Raw genomic sequence first — 21532 nt, forward strand, 5'->3', positions numbered from 1 at the left:
GAACACGCACATTATAAAATTAGAGAGAATACAATTACGTTGTTTGCATATTGCCTTGGGTTGCATGCAGTCGACCCATACGATGAGTCTTGAAGTGTTAGCGGGTATTCTTTCGTTGAAACATCGTTTCTGGAATCTCTCTTACCGGTTGCTAATTCGATGCACAGTTATGAACCCATTAGTAATTGAAAATTTCGAGAGGTTGGTCGACCTTCAATCTCATTCCAGATTTATGACTTTATATTTTGACTATATGGCTCAAGATAATAATCCTTCTTTATGTTTCGTCGCACTTTTAGATACTTCTAATAATGCTATATTCTTCGACACCACCATGAAACAAGACATTTCTGGTATCCCGGATCAATTGCGACCCCAAGAGATTTTTTCCAATAAGTTTAAACATGTTAGTTATGATAAAAGGTTTTACACTGACGAATCTAATCTAGATGAGTCCACTGGCTTCGGTGTTTTCCACGAAAATTTTACCGCCTCCTACAAACTCGATGCTCCTGCTTCCGTGTACGTCGCAGAACTTGCTGCTATTCAGTACTCCCTTGGGATCATCGAAACCCTACCCATAGACCACTACTTCATCTTCACAGATAGTCTCAGTGCCATTGAGGCTCTGCGATCAATGAAGCCTGTGAAGCATACTCCGTATTTACTGGGGAAAATACGGCGGTTTTTAAGTGCTTTAACAGATAAAAATTACCGAGTTACCTTAGCGTGGGTCCCTTCTCATTGCTCGATTTCGGGTAATGAGAAGGCTGACTCTTTAGCTAAGGTGGGTGCTATTGATGGCGATATTTATGAAAGACCAATTGCTTATGATGAATTTTATAGCATTTTGCGTCAGAGGACACTCAACAGGTGGCAATCATCATGGAACTCAGATGAACTGGGACGGTGGCTACATTCCATTTTTCCTAAGGTATCGACGAAAGCATGGTTCAAGGGGTTGGATGTAGGTCGGGACTTCATTCGCGTGATGTCTAGACTTATGTCCAATCACTACACGTTAAACACGCATCTCTTTCGTATAGGGCTTGTAGACAGTAATCACTGCGTTTTTGGCGATGGCTACCATGACATCGAGCATGTTGTTTGGTCGTGTACCGAATACTGTGGTGTTAGGTCTGAGCTTATAGATTCCCTTCGGGCCCGAGGAAACAACTGAACGTACCCGTTAGAGACATTCTGGGAAGCGGTGATCTCCAGTACATGACACAGCTATACGGGTTTATAAAAAATGCTGGCATTAAAATTTGATTTTTTTTATCTATTTGCTAGAATACAATTTCTGTCACAAACTGCAAGAGAATGATACACCCGGCTGGAGACACTAAAACGAAGACTCGGCAACTCTATGTTAACGCAGACACCTCAGACCAAAACTGCTCAAGTAGAACACCACTGGTTAGCCACGTACAAATGAATACATTCTGTAATATAAAATAGTTAAAAACAAAATTGTAACACCCCTCCTCTCACTTCAAATCCCCACTAGCTCGTAGTCGGCCGCGAGATATGAAAAATGTGCCTTCCTCTTTTCCCTGCTAATTTTGAATTTAAAAAAAATGCACTTGGCTCAGTTAAACATGAATTGTATCGTGCCGTGTCAAATAAACTATTTTAAACTAAAAAAAAAATTAAATTCTTTCAAATATATGATGCGATTTTGTTTTTGATCGTGGTATAATCGATTTGTACTCATATACAGCGTATAAATATTTGGATTGTTTATGTCAACTTTAGTCAGTAGATTTCAAACGATTTATAATAACAAGTTGTTTCTTATACATTAATTTGAATGATCTTATCAGTGAAAATGAAATTTTTTAACGCGGTTGATATTACTGATCGTTTCTGAATGGCATCCAATCAAAGGCAAATATCAATCAATATGGGTTCTTGAAACTTGGATTATACCCAGTGGCCAGAATCCGACCTCAAACCCCATTTTTAATCCAGATGACCACTTCTGGTTGCCTGGTAATCATAAAATCTATCATAAAATTGCCGAACTGCCTGATCTGGGTATTTCTATGGTGAAGATGGCGACAGTTTCCGACCAACAGTCTAATGTGACAAATATCGTCCAATACGATTTGGGGAAGCGGTATGATACCCTGAGGCCAGAAATCATCTTCAGACGCCATTTTTAATTTCTAGACAGTAGCTTCCAGTTTCTGGAAACCAGTCTAAAAGGAACAAACATTACCCAATATGAGTTTTTCAGTATCCGGGATGATGCTCAGAGGCCAGGAATCAACCCCATATTTCATTTTGAAATCCGAATTTGCGACTTCCGATTTCTGGAAAACATCCTTCAATTGCCAAATATAATTCAATATAAAAATGCAGCTCTGTCTGTCTGTCTGTCTGTCTGTCTGTCTGTCTGTCTGTCTGTCTGTCTGTCTGTCTGTCTGTCTGTCTGTCTGTATGTCTGTCTGTCTGTTCCATATAGGCTTGGAAACTACTGAACCGATTGGCGTGAAATTTTGTATATAGGAGTTTTAGGAGCCTAAGATAGTTCGAGACCCCTCCCTCTTCTGGAATGGAGGGGTCCCATACAAATGAAACACAAATTCCTGCACATCTCCAAAACTAACCAAGTAAACATAACCAAATTTGGTATGTGAATGTTTTTGGGGGTAACAAGCATGTCCATACTGGTTTGAAACCCCTCCCTCTTCTGTAAGGGAGGGGTCCCATACGAATGAAACACAAATTCCTGCACATCTCCAAAACTAACCAAGTAAACATAACCAAATTTGGTATGTGAATGTTTTTGGGGGTAACAAGTATGCCCATACTGGTTTGAAACCCCTCCCTCTTCTGCAAGGGAGGGGTCCCATACAAATGAAACACAAATTTCTGTCCAACTCAAAACCTAATCAAGCAAACCAAACCAAATTTGGCATGTGGATGTTTTTAGCAGTAACAAATATGTCCATGTTAATTCGACACCCTTCCTTCTTCTGGAAAGGGAGGGGTCCCATACAAGTCTAAACATATAAAAATGCAGCTCTGTCTGTCTGTCTGTCTGATTCATATGAATGGCTTGGAAACTACTAAACGGATCGGCGTGAAATTTTGTATATAGGGGTTTTAGGGGCCGAGAAAGGTGACTAAGATAGTTTGAGACCCCTCCCTCATCTGAAAGGGAGGGGTCCCATACAAATAAAACACAAATTCATGTACATCTCGAAAACTAACCAAGCAAATGGAACCAAATTTGGCATGTGGATGTTTTTAGGGAGTGACAAATATGTCCATACGGTTCGACACCCTTCATTTTTCTGGAAGGGAGGGGTTCCATACAAATGAAACACAAACTTTTGCATATCTCAATAACTAACCAAGTAAATGGAACCAAATTTGGCGGGTAGATGTTTCTTGAGGTAACAAATATATCTATAATGGTTTGACACCCCTCCTTCTTTTATAAGGGAGGGGTTCCATTTAAATGAAACACAAATTTTGCACTGCTCGAGAGCCAATCTACCAAAAAGAACCAAAATTGGCATGTAAATGTTTTCAGAGGTAACAAAAATGTCCATAACGGTTCTACACCCCTACCTCTTTTTGAGGGAGGGGTTCTAAACAAATGAAACACAAATTTCCGCACATCTCGAGAACTAACCAACTAAATGGAACCAAATTTAGCAGGTGAATGTTTTTAGGGATAACAAATATATCCATAATGGTTTGATACCCCTCCCTTCTCTATAAGGAAGGGGTCCCATACAAATGAAACACAAATTACGCTCAGCTCGAGAACCAATCAAGCAAATACAACCAAATTTGGCAGGTGAATGTTTTTAGGTGTAACAAACATGTCCGTAATGGTTCGACATCCTTCCTTCTTCTGGCATGTCCCCAAATTCATACCATTTTGAAATCCAAGATGGCGACTTCCGGTATCTGAAAAACAGCGGCAAATGACGGTAAATACCACCCAATATGGGTATTTCCGGAATTGTTATGATGCACTGAAACCACAAATTGACCTCAGATAACATTTTGAATTGTAAAATGGTGATTTCCGGTTTTTGAAAAGCAGCCGAAAATTACGGAATTTCTTTAACCAGAATGACGCTCAGAGGCCAGAAATTGTCTCCAAATGCCATTTTGTAATCCAAGATGGCGACTTCCGGTTTTTTGAAAAACAGCCAAAAATGGCCGATTCCCATCCAATATGAGATTCTTCGGAACCAGAATGATACACAGGTGCTAGAATCGACCACAGACACCATTTTGAATTCTAAGATGGTGACTTCCAGTTTCTGGAAATCAGCCGAAAAAAGACCAAATAACACCTATTATGGGTGTTTCTTGAACCAGAATGACGCTAAGGGGCCAGAAATTGTCTCCAAATGCCGTTTCAAAATCTAGGATGGCGATTTCCGGTTTCTGAAAATTAGCCTAAAGTGACCAAATACCACCAAATATGAGTGTCTCTTTAACCGGACTTATGCAAGGAGCTAAAAATTGACTTCAGACACCATTTTGAATTGTAAGATGGCAACTTCTAGGAAACAGCCAAATACTACTACATATGGATATTTCCGTAATCGAAATAATGTATATAAGCCAAGCATTGACCCTGGACATCATTTTGAATTCGAAGATGATTACTTTCAGTTTCTGGAAAACAACGAAAATAATTGAATACCACACAATATGAGTATTTCCGTCATTCCGATAAAACCAATCATTTGAAACGATATAAACAAATAGCAAGAAATCCATGGATTTGGAATGTTTAAAATTATTAAATTAAACACAAAAATAGGCGGGACGAAGTTTGCTGGGTCAGCTAGTAATTCAATAAAGGTGTATTCACTCTCTGGATTTTAGAATATTGATCCGCTTGGTTCAGCAACAATTCTGGTGTTCCTCAGGGCAGCATTCTTGGGCCGCTGCTTTTCTCTTTGTACATTAATGATGTAACTAAAGATCTACTACCTGGCACACGACTATTGTACGCTGATGATACTAAAATATTTCAAATTGTTGAGAATTATGATGATTGTTGTAGATTCCAAACGTTACTCGATTTTTTCAACGACTGGTGCCTACGCTACTGTATGATGCTGAGCATTCCCAAATGTACCGTGATCAGCTTCCAGCGCAAAAAACAGCCGTTGCTTTTTGATTATCGTATCGCTGGCACTTATTTACATCGTAGGGACGTTGTCATTGATTTGGGTGTTTTGTTGGACACTAGTATGTCATTTAGGCAGCATTATTCTGCAATCATCAATAAAGCCAATCGTCAACTTGGTTTAATATTAAGAATTGGAAAGGAGATTTACGATCCTGGTACTTTGCGCACACTCCACCGCTCTCTGGTACGCACAGTTTTAGAAACTGTCTGCGTTGTTTGGAACCCGTACTACGATTTTTGGATACAGCGAATCGAGCGCATTCAAAAGCTCTTTATCCGAAATATTTGTCGCAGATTGATACACAGGTGCTAGAATCGACCACAGACACCATTTTGAATTCTAAGATGGTGACTTCCAGTTTCTGGAAATCAGCTGAAAAAGACCAAATAACACCTATTATGGGTGTTTCTTGAACCAGAATGACGCTCAGGGGCCAGAAATTGTCTCCAAATGCCGTTTCAAAATCTAGGATGGCGATTTCCGGTTTCTGAAAATTAGCCTAAAGTGACCAAATACCACCAAATATGAGTGTTTCTTTAACCGGACTTATGCAAGGAGCTAAAAATTGACTTCAGACACCATTTTGAATTGTAAGATGGCAACTTCTAGGAAACAGCCAAATACTACTACATATGGATATTTCCGTAATCGAAATAATGTATATAAGCCAAGCATTGACCCTGGACATCATTTTGAATTCGAAGATGATTACTTTCAGTTTCTGGAAAACAACGAAAATAATTGAATACCACACAATATGAGTATTTCCGTCATTCCGATAAAACCAATCATTTGAAACGATATAAACAAATAGCAAGAAATCAATGGATTTGGAATGTTTAAAATTATTAAATTAAACACAAAAATAGGCGGGACGAAGTTTGCCGGGTCAGCTAGTAATTCAATAAAGGTGTATTCACTCTTTGGATTTTAGAATATTGATCCGCTTGGTTCAGCAACAATTCTGGTGTTCCTCAGGGCAGCATTCTTGGGCCGCTGCTTTTCTCTTTGTACATTAATGATGTAACTAAAGATCTACTACCTGGCACACGACTATTGTACGCTGATGATACTAAAATATTTCAAATTGTTGAGAATTATGATGATTGTTGTAGATTCCAAACGTTACTCGATTCTTTCAACGACTGGTGCCTACGCTACTGTATGATGCTGAGCATTCCCAAATGTACCGTGATCAGCTTCCAGCGCAAAAAACAGCCGTTGCTTTTTGATTATCGTATCGCTGGCACTTATTTACATCGTAGGGACGTTGTCATTGATTTGGGTGTTTTGTTGGAGACTAGTATGTCATTTAGGCAGCATTATTCTGCAATCATCAATAAAGCCAATCGTCAACTTGGTTTAATATTAAGAATTGGAAAGGAGATTTACGATCCTGGTACTTTGCGCACACTCTACCGCTCTCTGGTACGCACAGTTTTAGAAACTGTCTGCGTTGTTTGGAACCCGTACTACGATTTTTGGATACAGCGAATCGAGCGCATTCAAAAGCTCTTTATCCGAAATATTTGTCGCAGATTACTACGGTGGAACCCTGCCATACGAAAGCCTTTGCCTGCTGGTTGGGATAAAACCCCTTGAAGAGCGTCGTAAGGACATATTGGTCAGAACAGTGCACAAAATCCTCACTGGTTGCTATGACTGCCCCGCTATCTTGAAATTGCTTCAGCTGCAATGCCCTCTTCGTCCACAACGTCATCAGCGATTACTGCAGACCAACGCACACCGCACGAATTATGGCCAGCATGAACCTGTTCGTCGGATGGCCCTGGTTTATAAGCGACAAAATGTTAATTTTTATTTCTAGTATAGTTATTTAATGTGCATTGTTTGTTTCGACTTTATCTATGTTATCTGTATTGGATTTTTGTAATATCTCTGTATTTGTTTTTGTTATTTTTTTTTAAAGATGCTGGGTTTTTATGCCGCCTTGATAGTCGCCTACCAGTGACTTTCGAAGTGGCTTTTCTCAGCCATACACTAACTTATTCATTAAGGCTGCTAGTCGGATGGATATAATTGAATAAATAATAATAAATAATAATAATATTTATGTTGTATTTAAAGGAATAATTTGAGAATAGTATTTGAAATTTGAAGTAATATTTGTAATAAATTTTTACATTTTGATACATAACCTCTAAACCAAAAATCCGATTACAATGAAATTCAATAGCAACCTATGGGGCAACTACACCTTTTATTTGAAATAATTTCACGGGAATCGATCCAGCCATCTGTGAGAAAAGTGAGTAAGAAAAAAAATTACACACACAGCAACCTATGGGGCAACTAGACCTTTAATTTGCAATTAATTTCATGGAAATCGGTCCAGCCATCTCTAAGAAAAGTGAGTGAGAAAAAAAAGTTGCACGTACACACACACACACTCACACACACACACACACACACACACACACACACACACACACATACATACATACATACACACAGAAAATGCTCAGCTCGTCGAACTAAGTCGAGTGATATACGACATTCGGCCCTCTGGAGCACTTTCATACCTTTAGTTTTTCCAGTAATTGCTATACCTTTCTAGGAGAAAGGCAGAAATGATTCAGCTAAATCTATGAAAAATGAATGAGTTTCGAAGCCACCGGGACACGTTTCTTTCAAAAATTGTTGAACCACATGTTTAATAATTCGTTTAGGATTTTCAAGACAGCCCATTTGACAGTTCATTTGACACCAGTTTTGTTTAAATTGGTACTCACATTTTGAAACACGGTGCCTAAACTAAAAATCCGATTACAATGAAATTCAATAGGGTGTTATAAGGCCTTTCATTTGCAACTGATTTTGTGAAAATCGGTCTTACCATCTCTGAGAAAAGTGAGTGAGTTTAAGCAGGCTTTGGTATAAGCTTTGCTTTTATAACGTGATTTCACTTTTTAGCATTGTTATACTAAACAAAGGTTATAAAATCGGTCGAAAAACGCAAAATAGATCCAAGATCCGGAGGGCCGAACCGTATATACCATTCGACTCAGCTCGACGAACTGAGTAATGTCTGTTCGTGTGTGTGTGTGTGTGTGTGTATGTGTGTATGTGGTTGTATGTGTGTTGTCTGTATGTATGTGCAGCAAAATACCAACGCACCTTTCTTCTAGAACGCAATATCCGATTTTGATGATCTTATATGCAAATGAAAGCTACTGTGCTCCCCCAGAATGCTATCGAGTGGATTTTTGATTAGTGGCTTAGATTTCGAGATATTGATCGAAAGTATTTTTTTACAAAGGATATTTAACATTAAACACCAAACGAATCTGTTGAGGGCCAACTGTTGTATACCAATCGACTCAGTTCAACTAAATGAACACTGGCTGTATATATGTCGATGTGTGTATGTACGTATGTAGGTGTGCAGGTGTAAATATGTTGTTTATCTGTGTGGTATATCAAAATCGAACAAAGAAAAACAAGAAAAAATCCCGCCATTCTTACAGAACGCATTATCCGATTCTGGTGTATACAAGTGCAAATGGAAGCTCCAAAGCTCTTCAAAAATCATACTGAGCGAGTTTTTTTATCAGCTGCTTGAATGTTAGAATATTTTAATAAGAAAGTTTAAACATAAGATATTTTACATTTTGGATCATTTCTCTCTCTATCTTTCTTTTTTTTCTGTCTCTCTCTCTTTTTCTCTCGCTCTCTCTTTTTTCAACCGCTATTTATTTCTCAAAAGAAACTAAGAGTAAAAGACATATGTGCTGTGTTTCATACTCTGTGTAGTGCGTCCTAACTGGGGTAAATTAATGAACCTTTTGTTTTTAAGAGCTCTTTACTAACAGTTTTCAATACCGGAGCAGGTATAAATGGTCCTGGGATAAGTATCTCGATACCAATGGGCCGTTGTACAGTGGAGCACTTAGAACATCAAACCTGATCAAAATTATTTTTATGGGTTTTTGTACTGGAAACGTATCATGGATCAATGTAGTATAATAAATAGTTGTGACTAAAAATTTCATGGATTAACCCACCTTTGAGTGATTTGTTACTTTTCTGATTATGTAATTCGGATTCAATAGTAGTTTTTTTTCTACAATAAATGACTATAGCTTTATGAATGAAACATAACTATTTTTTTTTAGATCAGTGAGGTTCGGGGCTTACACTGTTTTGTTTATTAATCAATCTGAGCACTTAGAAGAATCTGAAGAGTCACTAGTATTATTACCATTGTCCGTGTACGAACATTTCACTCCCAACATTTGCATTGCTTCGGGCGAAAAAGCTTGACCGTTTTTCTTGAATTTTGGCCTAGAGCTCGTAATCAAAGGATCGGAATTCAATAGCAACCTGTTGAGAATGTCTCAGAACACCCATCCATTACATGACAGAGGTATGTTCTTGAAACTGAGGCAACAATACTGCCGGAAGCTGAAAAGTTGAAATTTTCACAATGATGTAACTCATGAGTTCGGATTGGTTCGGATGATCTAAAACCACCAGTTTGACCAGAAACATACAGGCTTGGGGCTTTTGACTCTGTCTCTGTAGAAGTTTTAAGCGCGAAACTTCATTCGCAGGGACTTTCACCAAATTTGGATAACTTTTTGCTCAATTTGTTGTCAGAAAAGCATATGTATTTCTCACATGGTGATTCGACTACTTCCCGAATTAGTTACATAGGCCTCCCCCAGGGCTCATGTTTAAGTCCTCTCTTATATAATTTTTACGTCAATGACATCGATGAATGTCTTGCAAATTCATGCACGCTAAGGCAACTTGCAGACGATAGCGTTGTATCCATTACTGGTGGCGAGGCTAGCGATCTGCAAGGACCATTGCAAGATACCTTAGACAATTTGTCTGAATGGGCTCTTAAGCTGGGTATCGAATTCTCTCCGGAGAAAACTGAGCTGGTCGTTTTTTCTAGGAAGCATAACCCAGCTCAGCTGCAGCTCCTACTAACGGGTAAAACGATCTCTCAGGTTCTAGTCGCTAAATATCTCGGGGTCTGGTTCGACTCTAAATGCACCTGGGCTTGTCATATTAGGTATCTGAGACAAAAATGCCAACAGAGGATTAATTTTCTTCGTACGATTACCGGAACTTGGTGGGGTGCTCACCCAGGAGACCTTCTAAGGTTATACCAAACAACGATATTGTCAGTTCTTGAGTACGGCTGTTTCTGCTTTCGCTCCGCCGCGAACACGCACATTATAAAATTAGAGAGAATACAATATCGTTGTTTGCGTATTGCCTTGGGTTGCATGCAGTCGACCCATACGATGAGTCTTGAAGTGTTAGCGGGTATTCTTCCGTTGAAACATCGTTTTTGGAATCCCTCTCACCGGTTGCTAATTCGATGCACAGAACCCATTAGTAATTGAAAATTTCGAGAGGTTGGTCGACCTTCAATCTCAATCGAGATTTATGACTTTATATTTTGACTATATGGCTCAAGATATTAATCCTTCTTCATACGATTCCTCCAATGTCGCACTTTTAGATACTTCTAATAATGCTATATTCTTCGACACCAACATGAAACAAGACATTTCTGGTATCCCGGATCAATTGCGACCCCAAGAGATCCCTAAGATTTTTTTCCAATAAGTTTAAACATGTTAGTTATGATAAAAGGTTTTACACTGACGGATCTAATCTAGATGAGTCCACTGGCTTCGGTGTTTTCCACGAAAATTTTACCGCCTCCTACAAACTCGATGCTCCTGCTTCCGTGTACGTCGCAGAACTTGCTGCTATTCAGTACTCTCTTGGAATCATCGAAACCCTACCCACAGACCACTACTTCATCTTCACAGATAGTCTCAGTGCCATTGAGGCTCTGCGATCAATGAAGCCTGTGAAGCACACCCCGTATTTCCTGGGGAAAATACGGCGGTTTTTAAGTGCTTTAACAGATAAAAATTACCAGGTTACCTTAGCGTGGGTCCCTTCTCATTGCTCGTTTCCGGGTAACGAAAAGGCTGACTCTTGAGCTAAGGTGGGTGCTATTGACGGCGATATTTATGAAAGACCAATTGCTTATGATGAATTTTATAGCATTTTGCGTCAGAGAACACTCAACAGTTGGCAATCATCATGGAACTCAGATGAACTGGGACGGTGGCTACATTCCATTTTTCCTAAGGTATCGACGAAAGCATGGTTCAAGGGGTTGGATGTAGGTCGGGACTTCATTCGTGTGATGTCCAGACTTATTTCCAATCACTATACGTTAAACACGCATCTCTTTCGTATAGGGCTTGTAGACAGTAATCACTGCGTTTGTGGCGATGGCTACCATGACATCGAGCATGTTGCTTGGTCGTGTACCGAATACTCCGAGCTTATAGATTCCCTTCGGGCCCGAGGAAAACAACCGAACGTACCCGTTAGAGACATTCTGGGAAGCGGTGATCTCCAGTACATGACACAGCTATACGTGTTCATTAAACACGCTGGTATTAAAATATGAAACTCTTCTATCTATTTGTTAGATTACTATTCCCGCTACACGCTGAAAGAAGATGATCCCAAGCTGGAGACACTCAAACGAAGACTCGGCATCTTCATGTTCACGCAGACACCTCAGTCCAAACTGCTCAAATAGAACATCACTGCTTAGCCATGTACAAATAAATAAATCGTATAACTCAATATAGTTAAAATCAAAATTGTAACTCCCCTCCTCTCACCTTAAATCCCCACTAGCTCGTAGTCGGCCGCGAGAATAAAGAAAAGGCCTCCCTCTTTTCCCTGCTAATTTAGAATTTATAAAAAAAATGTACTTGGCTCAGTTAAACATAAATTGTATCGTGCCGTGTCAAATAAACTATTTAAAAACTCAAAAACCGCAACCCTTCTTATTGCGAGAATATCGATAAAAGCTGTAAAACTATCGATTTTATTAAATCGTTGACCACTAAGTGTTCTTAGCGCCACCATACTGCGTATTGCGACATGCTAAAAAACCGTTGAATCTTTTTACACATAAAGCGAAACTAGCTTGGATGTCTGTTATCTGTGTCGGTAGGTAATTCATAATTTGAAATCATTGACTGCAACTTATGCCAATTTTTCTTTTTCACCAGGACTCGTTGGTTGGATATACGGCGAATACATTCAAAGATCTCCCGTGTCCCGGCGAACAAAGGTAAATTTCTTGAAATAAGCCTTTTTTAAAATCAAATTCATTAAAAAGGCAAAATATAATAACATCAAGTCAATAATGATAATTTTTCCGAAATTCCCTCATTGAAGCTTAAAGTACTCATTTTTTAATCAAAAATGAATAACTTTTACGCATTGCGCATCAGGTATAATATGGGTAATATTTACTCAATTTTTATAACATTCGGTGGTACTCAAAAATGAGTAAAACAACTTTTACTCAATTTTGAGTACATATGGTTTTAGCGAAACTGAATAGGCTACTTTCAGTTCCTAAAATTATTTTAAAAGAAGGCGACGATAGATTTGTTGAATTTCTTTCATTTTGCTTGGGCTTTTCATGCGATTGAAATTCTGACAGTAGATAAGAATTTCATTCGCATTCTGTCGAGGAAGCGAAGAAGTTTCTGCCTCAGAAGAGGGCGTCCTTACGTGCGAAAATTTGATGTACTAAATTTGTTTACACTTCCGTGAAGTTGTTGAAGACGGTGCGTGCGTTCATTTGATAAAAAATGACGATATGATTGAAGGTCGGCTACTGCTTCGGCTGGCGTGAGTCTATATTCCTGATGGACTTCAATAAAGACGCGTTGGAGTTGTTCTGGAGATGTCGGCAGTCCTTCTGATGCGAGAAGCATTCTTATGCTGGTTGGTGTCATTCCTTCTACGCATACAGATGATGATTGATCCTTCATGAATGCGAGATATAGGCGTGTAATATGCATTACTTTTGGGTCGCGGAGTCTAGCCTTCAAAAAGCGCTCGACGCCATTCAACGATTGCTGCGTGAGTTGGACAATTGGTGGACGCATGGGGTCAAGTTCAAATTGGCTGTCTCGCGGTATTGATTGTATGCTGGCGTTAGTTGCATTTTTTTCTGTCCGATATGGGTTGATGGTTTCGCCTTTTTGGAAATTTATAAATTTTGATGTTATGTCTGCATTCGGCGGCCTAGCAAATTAAACGCGTGCCGCTGCCAGGAGGTCTTTGTCCGAGGGTAGTGGTTGTTTTGGCAATTCAGAAATTTGAGTTTTCTCTCCGTTGCAAACGAAATGGTTTATTCCGTGATTATAGATGTTGTTACTTATGCTGATAGAGTTTGAGTTTTCCTGCTGACGTTTGCGTTGCTGCATACGTTTACGAGCGGCCTTTTCTGCTTGCGTCTTTTACGCTTTCTGGCGTCATATTCAGTCCAGTCGCGTTTCCATACTTTTTTTATTGCCAATTAGGCGCCAGCCTGATGTGAAATTTGGTATAAGGTGTTCTTCTGAGTCCGATTCTGGAAGTGGCAATGAAAGGCGAAGTTCTTCAGCCAGACTGGGATTATTGTCTGTTTTTGGTTGGAGTGAATTAGATTCTTTGAGCGCTTTTAATTCAGTAATTAGTTCCTGCGCCGTTGCACTGCATTTTGTTTTCTTATTTTGTATGGCTTCTAATGAGTGTTTCATATTGTCAATTTTTGATTCTATATTAGTGAATGCTTTTTCCAGGTGCTGTTGTATATTCTTTGTATGCTGCCGATTTTGTTTACTATTGTCCGTTATATCCGATATGGAGTCATGGACATGTTCGCCGAACAACGTCGAAATGCGATTGATGGTTTTTGCCGACGCATTGTTTGTGTTGATATTTACATTTTTAATTTCCGTCTTCAATTCAGAAAGAAGTGTATTGATACTGTCCAGTGTGTCGTGCGTTACAGTCAGTTTTGGAAATTGACTGATTATTGAATGACTTAGTTTAATTTGTGATTCAATACTTTCTGTTGAAATTTCACGATGCTGGATACTTCTGCAGTTGCAGTTGGTCCATGAATTGTTCCTGGCATTCTATGCATAAAGGCAGCATGAATGAACGCAGTAGTTCTTCTTGGTTTCTACGGGTTCCTACGCAGGCAGCGTGGAAGTGTCTTTTGCATATTCCTTCGCATTTCCACAGGAAACGGTTGTCAGTCGAAGTACAGTTGGTTATTCCACACCTTTCCATAGCACCACAGATAACAGACATCCAAGCTAGAACAAAAAACTCCAGAAATCGTGTGTAAGATTTTTTTTTTTCAAATCTTTAATGTTGATTTTATTAAAATTTTATTTGTTTAAATTTTTAATTTTTTTTTTTGTGGATTTTATTAAAACAAACATATTTATCGTAAATATAAGCTGGGAAGGAATAAAATTGTCGATTGTGTACAAATTACGACTGCTCGAAATTTCTACATTAAAAACCGCAACCCTGCTTATTGCGAGAATATCGATAAAAGCTGTAAAACTATCAATTCTATTAAATCGTTGACTACTAAGTGTTCTTAGCGCCACCATACTGCGTATTGCGACATGCTAAAAAACCGTTGAATCTTTTTACACATGAAGCGAAACTAGCTTGGATGTCTGTTATCTGAGGTCTAACTTAGCTTAATATTCCTCAGGAATTTCATAACATATATTTGTTTGAATAAAGTTTATGGAATTGATTCGTTTCTCGCTTAACCCAAAAATGGCATTTGAATCGTCATAACCAAATAGGACAAATTTTCAAACTCTTTTTTCTCGAAACGTCAATTTTCGAGTTATCTAGTTTTAGCATTGAGGGGACGATATGTGCACACACCCTATATATACACGCTGGATAATGGTGGCTTCTGCGATTCTCGTTAAGTTTCTGGTTGTATTCACCCAACGATATCTGAATTGGATTACCGCTGGTTGGGTCCAACTCAGATCGAAGGGGAGCCGAAATAGGTAGGAACTGCAGCTAACCACTACCGCTGCCGCTGATGCCGTTGCTACTCAACGCCACCATTGCCCACTGCCATCGCTGCTACTGTCCGCTGCTGCTGCCTGCCGCTAGTAAACTGATTTGCTTGAGGAGAAGCAGTCTTTTATATAGCCCAACGAGTGTATTGCCGGCTAACTACGTACTCTATTATGTCGTCCTTTCCAGGGAAAGGCAGCAAGCGACCAATCAAAGGTTGACATTTGCGTTTCGACAAGGCTTAACAATTTTCAATAGTACAATAGTTCGAACAATCATTAAATGATTTTTCAATCGATTACTGCAAAAATGACGGAAATCGGTTGAAAATTGACTATGCTTAAAACGTTTGGAATTGGACAATTTTCGTGACGCTCTCGATGATTTCGGTTTTCGAAATTGAATCCCTGCAGTGTTACGTATGTCTTATGTATGTGTTTATACTATTTAAAGAATAGTTATAGTACAAAATTTGGGATTATTAGTTTACCATATCGTGTATAAAATCGAAAAAAATATGCTCGGGAAAATCGATGTTTTTGAATGGTAACCATACCTAACGCCTAGTTCACCAAATGGTTATTTCTCAGTTTACTATAAACCAGATGGTCAAAACTGAAGCTGATATGGTATGTAAATGGTTATGTGACTTTTTGACGTTGGACTAACGTCTATATCGAAGTTAGGCACCTGAATTTGAAAATCTAGTAATTCAACCGGGGAAAACCAGGGAAAAGTGGTCAGGTTTTGAGCGCTTATATATCAGTCATTTCTTTTCAGAATTTCGAGGTTTTGGCATCAACCGATCAGAAATTCTTTTACGGTTGAATTTATGTAACAAAAATAACCTATTGTTCGAGATACACTATTGAAAAATTGATAAATCACATCGATTGTCTAAATCATACCGAGCAACCAATCACCACCTCTCTTCACAAGCACAGTCGACACTAACGGATACAACCGATCTGACTTCGTAAACAGTCTCACAGCTTTCAACCAATAACGAGCTCGCTTTCGGTAGCTGCAACAGGTGTTTCAACACCGTTTTAAAATGCTTCTTTTATCATTACCACTGAACAGATTCTAAACACCAATGGCTTGATTGATAGGGGAAATATTGCGCAAGATTGTCATATAATAATTTAAATATGTTTTCGATACTAAACTAGTTAAAAGTTGTGTTAAAAGTCGTGCACATTCAACCAATCACAAGCTCGCTTCTTGTTTGCTCGCGGATGGATTTTTGCTTTGGGCTATATAATAGCCTGTGTCGACTCATAGCAGTCTCAGTTAACAAGTGAAAGGCCACCAGGCCGGTCTTGTATAATCAGCAGCGGTGGCTGATTCCAGCGGCCAAACTGAGCTGCAGCAGAACCAGAGCGGTGGTATCAGGCAGCAGCGGCGGAGGTAGTGGGAAGCTGCATTTCTTCATTCAGTTCGGTGCTCCTTCGATCTGAGTTGGACCCCACCAGCGGTAATCCAATTCAGATATCGTTGGGTGAAAACGTTGGGTGTGTGTGCAGTGTGCACATATAGCGTATGTGCATCTATATTGCTATGACATTTGCGATGATAGGGATGGCGCTGTTGCGTGTGTATGGCTAGCTATAGCGTGTGTAAGACACTAGCATGTGTAGCATATTATGGCTATTGCGTGTATATCTTTAGCGTGTGTACGGATAGTTATAGCTTGTGTGTGGATAGCTGCTGCGTGTGTAATGATTAGTTATAGCGTATGTATGGATAGTAATAGCACATGGTTGGATAGCTAATGCGTGTGTATAGATAGTTGTATCGGATGTATGGAAAGGAATAGCGTGTGTATGGATAGCTATAGCTACAGCGTGTGTATGAATAGTTTTAACGCGTGTTTAGATAGTTATAGCATGTGTGTAAATAACTATAGCGGGTGTTTATCGAAGATTATTATTGTCATTGAAAATATTAAAACGTCTTAACGAACACAGTTGTGAATTTGATTTTACAGCAGCGATTTTAACTTCTTCAGCCAGTCTTTATTCATCGAGGAAAAATTACTACCTATGAATGATCAACACTTATTTACTAGAAATTTGATTTAGATCAAAACGGGTTCTTTTGAGTATCATAAGTTATTGGTAAAAAGAGTTGCAAGTTTTCTCAATGAGCATTCATTAAATTTTCGTTTTTGTTTCTCGGTGCGCGGCTTTGATTTTGTTTCTCGAACACAGAGAAAGAAACAAACTTGTCGCTATCGTGAAAAATAACAAAACAATTAGGAATGCTCTAAATCACAACTGAAGAAGTTAAGATATTTTCCTGTCACTCGCCCAAACCTTGATAACAACTACCGAAAAACGTGTGATTGAGCTCTTGCTATATTGAGTTATTGAGCCAAACGTTTTTTTTTTCAAATACATGAAGTTATATGCTGGGCTGGAACTAACCTAGCATGAGTTTTATCGATTAAATGTCAAACAATTCTCAAATTTAAAATTTTCGGTTGAATCGTTCTGGGCTCCAATTTCAGATAGTTTCGTAAAGTTTGCTTTTTGCTTAGATAGGAAAATTTTACCAATTCGCTCAATTAAATGATTGTCTTGGTAGTGCAGCAAACAAAGGGTTGATTCGAATATGTATGAAATGACAGCGATTAAATAAAAAATATCCATTCTTTTAGTATATATTATTATTTATAACGTTTAAACGTCTCAGCATCCAGAAATGCACTGTTAGATAAAATTGCAGCAAATACTAGAGTTGCAATTCTCTCTATTATTTGTTTTAATGGAATATAAGAATACCGTAGTCCAACGTCATGCGGTCGTGTCTTGAATACCACCCTCCTACTTTTTTTATAAATGGTTAAGATACTATACGGGAAACAATTCGTGTATGGTATTTGTTTATGCGGGATCTTTATACACGCTGCTTTATTTTAACTCTAATCTGATTAGGATCTACTCAGTTTGGTATTCTTATGCAAAATGTCAAAAAGTGAGTAATCGAGTACTGGACAATTGATAACATGAACGCAAATTTTCATAATTACCATGTTTATTCAGTTTTTAGTTATTATCCATGATGTTTACTCACCCTGAGTATATGTATATGTCAAAAGTTTTCAACAGCAATATTATCGGTTGGCTAGCAGTAAGTATCTGATCTGTCATCAAATCAATAATTTCTTAATCAATTAATAATTTCAGCCCAACATCAGTATTGCAGAGGATTTGAAAACACCTAAAAGATCTCTTCAAAATGAACAACCGCATGTTGTATGTTCTACGATGCCGTTTAAAGCCGGACTTTTATTCGTGATAACAAACGGAAACATTTGTATTGATGTACAGTGCTCAACAATCGATGCAATTTAAATCCTTCGCAGTATTAGGTGACGAATGATGACGGATTTTCTGGCACAAAAATGTAAATCACAGTTCACGGGCACCTGTCAACCGGTTGGGTGCCACATTCAATGAAGACACGGGAATGATTTAGTAAATTTTCTAATGTTTCGATGAAAAATAAATCTGTGTTTTTGATTGTTCTGATTTTATTTTATTTATTGAGTCAGATTTACAAAAACCAGAAATCATTAAATTTCCGTATTTAGGCAAACTGGGTAACTTGTACTCATTTTCGTTAATTTCTGGTTTGCATGAACAAAGTAGATTCTACTCAGTTTTTGACGTACGACGCCCTTACTCAGAAGTGAGTTACCGTAAAAGTACCCTTATTAGGGTACCTCCACTTTTTTCAAAAGTGGGTGATATCTAACTGACTTTAGAGTAACAAAAAATGAGCGTGTACTATTTGAAGAATAGGTTTTGTACAAAATTTTGGATTACACTGTGCTACAGCGATTTAGAACTTCTGAAGTGACCTAGTGTAGGTTGTAGGTCTTTTTTTTTATAGGGGGGTAGTTTGTAATGATTTATTTATGTACTAAAATATCTATTCAGAATTAGTATTGTGTGTTCTGCCACAAATGGTGACATTTCAACACTATTATATATATTTGTACGCTTTTTAGTATTATTGAACGTTATTAGCTTTCGCAGTTAAGATAATGTAATTGTAGGAAAATTATTAAACCTACTTGTGAAGAAAAAAAAGGAATAAAAGGAGGTTGTAGGTCTTGTTGAGTGTAACATTCGCTCATACTAGAAATTTTCCAAACACCCCCAAAATCTGAAGTTATGGTCAAAATACGGTTTTTTGAACCTCAGTGCATACAATTTTTTTTAACTCAGTCATTTCTCAACCGATTTTCAATATTGAGGCAGTTATGGAAAGAAGATAAACAGAGCTTTCAAAACTGAGTTTAAATATATTTTTTTAGTTTTTTTCACGCAATTTTTCAATTTAATTTGAAATTTGCCCCCTGTTTTTGTGAGAAAGATACTACAAATACACTAAATTTTTAAAATTATATTCAATGACGAATCGAACAAAAGAGGTTTTGTGAAAATCGGTGAATATTTGAGTGAGTTATACATTTTTTAAGAAAACCAGAATTTTGGCTTCTATCCCACAATTATTTCGCGGTGCTACAAATGGTGAAAAAACACAAGAACTTCTGAAGTGACCTACCGTAGGTTGTAGGTCTTGTTGAGTGTAACATTCGCTCATATTAGAAATTTTCCAAAAACCTCCAAAATCTGAAGTTATGGTCAAAATACGGTTTTTTGGACCTCAGGGCATACATTTTTTTTAACTCAGTCATTTCTCAACCGATTTTCAATATTTAGGCAGTTTTGGATAGAAGATAAACAGAGCTTTCAAAACATTTACAGGTTTGTACTAATATCACTGAAACATGTTGAGATATTTGAGTTTAAATATAATTTTTGAGACTTCTACATGCTATTTTTCAACATAACATGAAATTTGTCACCTATTTTTGTGAGAAAGATACTACAAATACAATAAAATTTTGAAATAATTTCAATGACGAATCAAACAAAAGTGGTTTTGTGAAAATCGGTGAATATTTGGCTGAGTTATAGGTTTTTTAAGAAAACCAGATTTTTTGGCATCTAACGCACAATTGTTTCTCGGTGCTACAAATGGTAAAAAATGCAAGAGCTTTTGATGTGACCTAGTGTGGGTAATAGCTCTAGTCAAGTGTTAATAGCGCGCGTACTTAAAATTTCAAATACCCCTAAAACTTGAAGTTTTGATCAAAACCCAGTTCTTAGACCTCACATTAAAAAACTGTGTGAAAAAATCTAAAAAATTATATTTAAACTCAAATTACTCAACATGTTTTAGAGATATTAGTACAAACCAGTAGATGTTTTGAAAGCTCTGTTTATCTTCTTTCCGAAACTGCCTTAATATTGAAAATCGGTTGAGAAATGACTGAGTTAAAAAAAATGTATACCCTGAGGTCCAAAAAACCGTATTTTGACCATAACTTCAGATTTTGGAGGTGTTTGGAAAATTTCTAATATGAGCGAATGTTACACTCAACAAGACCTACAACATACGGTAGGTCACTTCAGAAGTTCTTGTGTTTTTTCACCATTTGTAGCACCGCGAAATAATTGTGGGATAGAAGCCAAAAATTCTGATTTTCTTAAAAAATGTATAACTCAGTCAAATATTCACCGATTTTCACAAAACCACTTTTGTTTGATTCGTCATTGAATATAATTTCAAAAGTTTAGTGTATTTGTAGTATCTTTCTCACAAAAACAGGTGGCAAATTTCAAATTAAATTGAAAAATTGCGTGAAAAAATCAAAAAAAATATTTTTAAACTCAAATAACTCAACATTTTTTAGTAGTAGTAGAAAAACCAGTAAGCCTTTTGAAAGCTCTATTCATTTTCTTTCCAAAACTGCCTAAATATTGAAAATCGGTTGAGAAATGACTGAGTTAAAAAAAATTGTATGCACTGAGGTCCAAAAAACCGTATTTTGACCATAACTTCAGATTTTGGGGGTGTTTAGAAAATTTCTAGTATGAGCAAATGTTACACTCAACAAGACCTACAACCTACACTAGGTGACTTCAATAGTTCTGGCATATTTTTTTTCATTTGTAGCACAGTGTTATTAGTTCACCATATCGTGTATAATATCGAAAAAAATATGTTCAGGAAAATCGATGTTTTGGAATGGTAACCATACCTCACGCCTCGACCAACCAATCTTTAAGTTTCTTCATGAAACGAGAACGATCGCTATCGATTAGTTTTGAACCTATATCGATTGTTTTCAGTTGTTGTCGTTTCATAAAGGTGCATAAAGAGTGGTTGATCGGGGCCTAGTTCACCAAATGGTTATTTCTCAATTTACTATAAACTGGATGGTCACAACTGGGGCTGATATGGTATGTAAATGGTTATGTGACTTGTTTATAAATAGTTAGGATACTATAAGGGAAACAACTCGTTTATGATATTTGTTTATGCGGGATTCGGATTCCATATTTTTTTAATCAATG

General features: G+C 37.7%; 1 long non-coding RNA gene across 1 annotated transcript; it reads left to right on the forward strand.

The window, feature by feature from the left end:
* The first annotated feature begins 774 nt into the window (after nucleotides 1-774).
* On the forward strand, nucleotides 775-18636 carry LOC129718454 (uncharacterized). The gene is made up of 2 exons (XR_008726901.1): nucleotides 775-18230; nucleotides 18287-18636. It is a non-coding gene; the product is annotated as an uncharacterized LOC129718454 (long non-coding RNA).
* The last annotated feature ends 2896 nt before the right edge of the window (nucleotides 18637-21532 follow it).

This window comes from Wyeomyia smithii, chromosome 1 (genome assembly GCF_029784165.1).
Source record: "Wyeomyia smithii strain HCP4-BCI-WySm-NY-G18 chromosome 1, ASM2978416v1, whole genome shotgun sequence".
In the NCBI taxonomy this organism is placed as follows: domain Eukaryota; kingdom Metazoa; phylum Arthropoda; class Insecta; order Diptera; family Culicidae; genus Wyeomyia; species Wyeomyia smithii.